Source organism: Haliotis rubra, unplaced genomic scaffold (assembly GCF_003918875.1).
Source record: "Haliotis rubra isolate DU_JTF1 unplaced genomic scaffold, ASM391887v1 Scf687, whole genome shotgun sequence".
In the NCBI taxonomy this organism is placed as follows: Eukaryota; Metazoa; Mollusca; class Gastropoda; order Lepetellida; family Haliotidae; genus Haliotis; species Haliotis rubra.
The window spans coordinates 268,163-275,860 of record NW_025767398.1 but is presented as its reverse complement, the minus strand read 5'-3'; positions in this window follow the sequence as shown (position 1 = coordinate 275,860).

The following is a 7,698-nucleotide window of genomic DNA, read 5'->3' as shown; positions in this document are numbered from 1 at the left end:
AATGGCTGCGATGAATGCTTGCCACACTGCGCCTGACCTGATCGCCGTGCTTGGCTAGGCTAGCTTGGCACCCATGAACTCCCGTCCGGGGTCGACTTGCAGCTCTGTGGCCCTGTCAGCGGACTACGCTTGTACATGCGCTCGAATCCGCTGGCTACTTGGGGCGAATCTTTCGCGGTTAAGGGCTCAGCTTCTTTGTAGTGGCTGGCCACGTCAACGACGGTTAGGGCATACTTGTACCTCCTGTCGTGTGGTAGAAACAGGAGGTCGGCCTGGTGGACGCTATTGGGCGTCGACACACCGAACTTTCTTCTAGGTACGAAGCATGGTGCCAATAGGTAGATCTGCCACAGAGCTTGTTTTTCCAGCCACACTTTGGCCTCGTGCGGTGATACTCTCGCCATTTTGGAAAGCTTGTTTATGGCACTAGCCCCTTTCCAGTACCCACGCGGCTGTAGTAAATGGTCTCAAGGCGTTGTGACATACGTCTATGTTTTTGGTTCAATTTTCTCATGTCCGTACGCGTATGTGTTGATCCCGTCGATGGCTATCCAACGCTTCGTGTCCATTGGCGACAGGGACGTCTTGTTTATCGTCAGTCCGTATATCCTCTGCCCGGTCGCTTCTAAGCATATTCATTTGATGCTTGAAGGTGCGGGTCCTTAACAGGGCTTCGTTGAACCTGACGTGTTTGATGTGTTGTTTCACCCTTATTTCTTGACCCCTTTCGCCTTTCGGATCTCACCATTGTCGGCTTTCAGGATGGAGTACATCTTGGGCCTCAAGCCTATGTACTCGGCGATCGGCGTGCCGGCACACTCGTCTATTCATCTTGCCGAGGACCTTTTTGTTGACTTGGCTGTGCATGGGGTGGTCCTAAGGGTAGTCGCTGGTGTCGTACAGGTGCATGTGTTTCTTCATGTCCTCATACACGTCCTTGGTTCGAATCTCCATCAGCAGGGAGTCTGTGTCCGTGTACAGCACTTCACACCTGTCGCCGTACTGTTTCTTGAGCTCGTTGTAGTAAAAGTCGTACATCAGGTGCTTGGAGAGATCGAGGATGCTCATCCCCACGTAGACGAGCCGGTTGAATTTGATGTGGCTTTTCTTCATGTGCAGGGCCACCAGATCGTCAGTGAATATCTTGCTCCTGTTGAATGCCGGGCTGGCTATCAGTTTCCTGAGCTTGTCTTTCTCTTTCAACCGGACTAGCATCACGGTCACGCGTTTTCGCCGAGTTGTTCATGAGCTTGTAGAGGTTCTTCTCGAAGTCACTGGTGTCCAGCTTTCGCAGGTCCGTGTTCATTCTGATGTGAGGCTCCATCCTGGGGCTTTGGTCGAACTTGGCACCCTATGAATTTTAGTCAGCCTCATACCCAGCGACAGGTACAGCTGCAGGTTGCGATAGTGAACGATGTACTTGGTTTTGGTCATCAAGGTGGGTACGAGTTTTTTCAAGGTTGGCCGGTTTATTTTCCCCCAGCAAGTTCCGTTGGTAGTCGGACATCCAGTCTCGATTGACCATTAACCGTTCGGGAGCCAGGGGGTAGCTGTTGTGTGCAGCGTGCAATGCTGCTGGATACTCCACTTCGAGTATGTAACCCTTCCCCGAATCCGGTGGTATGCTCATGACGTCTATCTTGGACATCCACTCGAACCCCCCGGTACGTAGATACTGGCTCATAGCCCAGCCGTACAGGTTGTTGGCATCAAGGTAGAGGAGATGATTGGTGGGCTTGCTAGGTTCGTAGCCCTTCACGTACTCGTTGTTGGTTTTCGCATAGCGTTTGGAGACCATGGAAATCCCACCTCGTAAGCCTTTCTCGATGAACAGGTGCATGTTGTAATCGGTGAGGAGTTTGACCTCGGTCTTTTTCAGCAAGGCATCCCAAGAGAGACCGGGGGCTGGTGTAGTACCATGCAGGATCGAGTTCATACTGCTTGAAGCACATCCTCCTGAACGTCTCAAACACGTCGGCCGGCAAGAGTACGTCCATTTTCAAGTACAGGTCGTGGTAATCACCCAGGTTCCTGCAGCCCAGATTCTCCCACACGTTATGGGCGTGGTCGTAATCGTCCTGGGTGATTGACGAGTCGGTCAGGTTGCTGTAAAATCAGCTGATGGGAGGCAGTCGGGTCTCGTCGAACTTGGCCCAGCTATCCATGTACTCGTAGGGGTACACACCCTTCCTCATCAGCAGGGGTCTAGTCTTGGCGTCGGTGTATAGATGGGTGATGTGGAAGGTATCGCTGGCCTTGACCAAACTGTGGAGAGACGACAGGAGGAACTGAACTGAGTCGATGAACCTCAGGGAGAAGGAGATGTATCTCTCCATGTTGTTGGGGATGCACGTCAGGTTGCCGTCGACCCTCGCGATGGCCTGCATGATCGAGTGAGAGTCGTACCCTTTCAAGTTGTGGAAGACCATGGGGATGTTGATTGTAATGGGGTTGATTCTGAGCTTGAGGTTGAACGCGTTGTGGGCTGCGCCTCTGTACTCACCGGTGATGTGGCAGTGATCTCTCACCGAATCGCCGTTCAGCGGTTCGTCGCACACGTGACACACGTGGCTGCCGTTATGAGCTCACTTGTCAGCTTGGGTCATGCGCATGGTAACGACGGTGTACAGCCTTTTCCTGATCATTTTCTCTTCGTGCTGCAAACACATGAAAAAAATTTCAGCCGCGTCGGGACCTCTGTACACCACGGGCGCGTTTGTTTTCCTATCACATCGGATGACCACGTATCCGAATCCACAGGCCTCGTGCTCCTGCGTTTTGTGCATGACACTTTTGTCCGGGGCGGACCTATGGTGTCAACGTGTTTGACGAGGGCTTCGAAGTCGGCGTAGATGATGTAAGGTACGACCATCTGGTTCTTGTGGTTGTCGAATTTGAGGGGGGGTGTCACCTTCCTTGGGCATGTCGATTCGTATGGCCGTCTGCCCCACGCCTAGGCAATCCTCCCGGTGTGATTCCAGCAGGTCGGCCCAGGTGAAACAATGCAGGCATCGTTCACAGAAGTGTGTTTTCCCTTCGTCTTTTGATTGGTCGTGCAACAGCCTGCTGAAGTGTTTTATCCACACGTAGTGGTACTTGTCACCTCACTGGATCATGAATATAGTGATCGTCTTGCGTCCCTCAGTCACCGGGCTGATCCTGTGCATGATCGTTTTGTTACCTTCGTGCCCGAAGACGTTGATGGCTATGTGGGTGTGCTGTTTCTCGATTTTGGTGACCTTAGATATGGGGGTGGGTTCGTCTATGTCGTCCCAGTTGAGTCCGTCATCTTCGGGATAGCTCGAAGGTCTGTTCGAATTAACGTTGACAGGAAACAAGGCAGATCTGATTGTTAACCTCATGCAATCATCGCCTCTGTTCTTGACGTTGACCATGGCATGTTTTTTCTTGTAGTAGGGGGTAAGTCCAGGTACGTTCCACCTCTGAACGGCATGTAGTTAGCTATGTCCAGGTAGACCTTATCGATTTTGTCCACGGCCCACCCGGAACCCCTGTGCGTGTAGCGTTCCAGGTATTCTCGTAGTTGCTGAAGCGAGGTGTTGATGGACTCGTCTACAGTCTCGGGTTGAGTCGCACTTCTTGTTTACCCCTGAAGTAAGGCTTAACGTACTCTGTGCTGCCGTCCGCCTGCTGTTAATCGAGCCACATTTTCACTGTGATCTGGAATTTGAGGCTTCCCAGGTCGGTCAGTTCCTTGTTGACTTTGCCAACGATCAGGGGTTTGACGTCGTCGATGTCTATGTTTGGTCTACATTCATCCGCCAGCCCCTCAGGTAGTTACCTATAGCGTGTTCAGTCCACACGAACCGTAGCTCCAGGACAGTAGGCATTGTTATGCTCAGGTGTATACTCAGGCGTATACAATCTCTAAATGGGTCACTGTTTAGGGAAGGGAGGTAACTTCTCCAGCCTCATCTACAAGGTCAAAAAAATGAATGAGGCGCTCATAATATATACAATTTCGAATTTTGAGATCCTCATCGTGTGTAACCTAACTTTCATCTCACTATATTTCGTGTGTACAGGGTATTACATTATTAAAATTAAAAATCGCATGATATATTATAGGATGGAGTGCAACAAACTGCTTGAACAACTGATATCCGAGGGTGAAGATACGTGCTCCTGGGTTGATGATAAGCGTGAAAGGCTAGTGGCCCTCATCGTGGGTGGGAAGGGGAAACAATACTTTGGTGGGGACTATACCCCCGATTAAAATCCAGAAACTGCCCGCTGATGAGGTCGACAAGCTGTACGTGAGATACAAGTCCAGGCTCGGGGCTGAGATGATGGCAGCTACACCGGCATATCGTCTTACTTCCCATTCCCCCGGAACGCCGACTTTACTTGTGTGAGGACCTCGAGGAAGACCTGTTCATAGAACACGCCTTGAGCTCTGTCAGCTGCATGCTGTACCACAAATACGGTAGCCCCGGTAACTGCGGCGATCATCACGGCGAAGCATTGCTGATTTAATGAGTTAATAGTAATGGTATACAAGATGGATCGGGAAGTGACTCCGACCCCAGAGGAGGAGGAAACCCCGACGCAAGTCACCAAGAAGAAGAACCCTAAGAGAGTTGCCGCCAGTAGAAAAGGTGGCTTGGCTAAGCATCACAAGAGTAACTATACTCTGTGGATAGCTGCTGCTGCTACTGCTCTCTCATTATTCATGCTACGTAGTAAATCCCCAAAGCCAACCCCACAGACACGAGTAGAGGTCAACCCCCATATTATGTTATAATTAAAAATATATTTCGATATCATATACATCATGTCTGAGGGGAAAACGTTCATTAACGAAGCATACCACGCCACCGTGGTCGCTGGCCTAGCCGTAGCATACGCTCGACTGACCAAGAGGGTCCTTAAACAACCGACTATCAAACTCGATTTTGACCAGCAGGATATGGGCATGCTCATCATGAACCTGGGTATGGCGATGGCTACCAAGGACATCCTCGTGAAACAAGGGATCGCACCAGGAAATCTTTTGATATAAATATAGGTGTATATAGGATGGCTACGATCGCTATGATGTTCGGCGGGGCTTTAGTAAACTCCCTGGCATTTTCCGGGAGCAATTACCTCTTCTCGGAACTACGGGTGTCGAACACGGCCGAGGTAGAAGCGGAACGAAAACGACACTATATAGCCGTGGAGCAACTGCAGGCTGCAGAAGCTGAGTACACGATGAAACGTATGCAGAGACTCGATTTCATTAACGACCAATTCAAGCGTGAAAACCATGCCGTTCGAACGTTCAATGACGTCGACGATGACGTGAAAGAATACTACCTGCTGACCGGCAAACAGCTCGAACCCCTCGGTAAACCCACACTGTCTCAGTACTACGCACCCTCCCAGGGGCAAAAGGACCGGGAAGTGGCCTTCGCCGTGCTGTGCCTAGCAGCAACTGTGTTAATCGCAAAACAATTAAACTAGGTACCCATATGAGTATACCAAAGATGAGACCAGCTCCGTATTGGTGTCAGTACGTGCTTATGGGGAAAACCGAGACCTGTGGTAGGAGATGTAGGACTGAGGGGTGCTGCTGTTTTCATATGAACAGAACAGAACAGAATTTTATTTCAGTATTTCAGTAAAAATACATGTACATAAATTGATGATATGTAGAGCACATATATATTTCATTTAGATTTGTGTTTCATGTCAACTAAGTATAAAAATAGACATACATCCTTGATAATATTAACATTTTTACTCTGTAATATTGATATAAAATTAATATGTACTTATTTTTTATATGAGAATATGCATCACAGATATAAAACACATGCCATTCATCTTCAACAACGAAGATACCATTTAATTTACAGAACAGGCAATGCCTTTCATTATATGCAACATCAGTGTATCTGCCCGTTTTAACTGCTAGTTTAAAATTTCAGCCCCGAAATCGGGCATATATAGTTTTTAAATATTGAGGGATATCATTATTTATCAAGTAGCTCTCAACATTTAGCAAAGATTTGAATTGCTTATAGTAAAGACATTTACAGTTACTGTCCAAAGATGAATGCCAAGATTGAAATAAATTATCATGTAGTCTCTGTTTAAATGATTCCATAAATAGTTTGTGATCACCAATTTCCTGACTTATCCAAACAAATCCAAAACCAAATTGAAAAAGAATATTTTAATTCTAGTTGCCCATGAATTTCGTCCTACCCTGTCGAAAGATAATAGCATAAAATAACATTGTTTTGGTAATCTATAGTCAGGCTTGTTTAGAAGTCTGCACCAGTATTTCACTGCATCGGTTGTATAAGTAAACTGTAAAGGCACTCTTCCACATTCACCCAAGACCATATTGTTACAGGTGGATTTTCCAAGTTTCAAGACATATTTACAGAATTTAATATTGACAGATTCAATAGTATTACAGTAGGATGTGCCCCAGATTTCAGACCCATAACAGAGAATGGGTGATATCATACAATCAAAGATTTTAAATAAATCTGTACAATTAATGCTGCCAAGTTTCCTTTGGAAATTTTTAACAGAGAATATTGCCTTACCAGCTTGTGATGCAAGGCAAGATGTAGCTTTACTCCAGGATAATTTAGGAGTGAACATAATTCCAAGGTTTCCATATGAGGAGCATCAGAAATGGTTTCGTGAACTACACATGCTCCGTGTGCGGTATTGGAGTGAAATGCCACTACTGCCTATGTAAAGCCCAAGGGGCAAACGTAGTCCGGCACCAGCTTATCTACGAGAAGGAAAAGGACTACATAAACGAACGTAAGCGCCTACTCAGGTTAAAATTTAAGGGCCACCGGGGAGTGTTGGCTCGCGGTCATAGTGACCAGGAAGTTGGCTGTGGGATTAAAAAGTGGTATATACAATAGCGGAAGAGATTAGGGCCTGATAAAAGCTTTATTTATGAAATAAAGCTTTACAATGGCTTTTTGTCAAAAGTGATCTTGAACCGATATCCTGTATACTACTTCCACGAGTTCTACTCAAACTACGATCGACACAGGATTTCACACTGCTTTTTGTCGTGCCTTAGTGATCGTCCAGAAGTTGGCTTGTCGACCTACTAGAACTCACAGATACAAATCCAAAACTGCGCTGACGTAGTGATCCCATCTCACTCAGATCAGCTACATTGGTCTCCACAGATGCTCAATCTACACTTATGGCCCATCTGCATTAATCCTTGATCACTAAGGGTTACTAGAAGCAGGTGGCTACGGCTATTACCACAGCTAATCGTTCCCGTACATAGGCCCTCTACGATGACAAATGGAAAAATTATGAGGCTTCTTGCAAGACGAATGACTTCACTTTCCCTATCACAGCATGACCTCAGATAGTTGCCGAGTAACAGCACTTACATACTTCCTGGAAATTGAAGGGTTCCACGCTGTCTACATATCTGACAGCCAGCAGTACTGTAATAGACACAGCCTTGGGTGTTAAAGTCCCCACCGTCCCTGAACACCAGTCTTTATTACACTTGTTTAAACTAGCTGAACAGTCTAAGAAATTCTGGCCACTGACTCGGGACCTCTTAGTCATCCTGAGATAGTCCATGGACTGATAGAGTTGACTGATATAGGGGAATTTTGAAGACTATATTTTTCTGAAAGCTTATCATAGGTACATTCAAATTCCAGGTGTCTGCAGCCTGAGTGCGGGGAATTT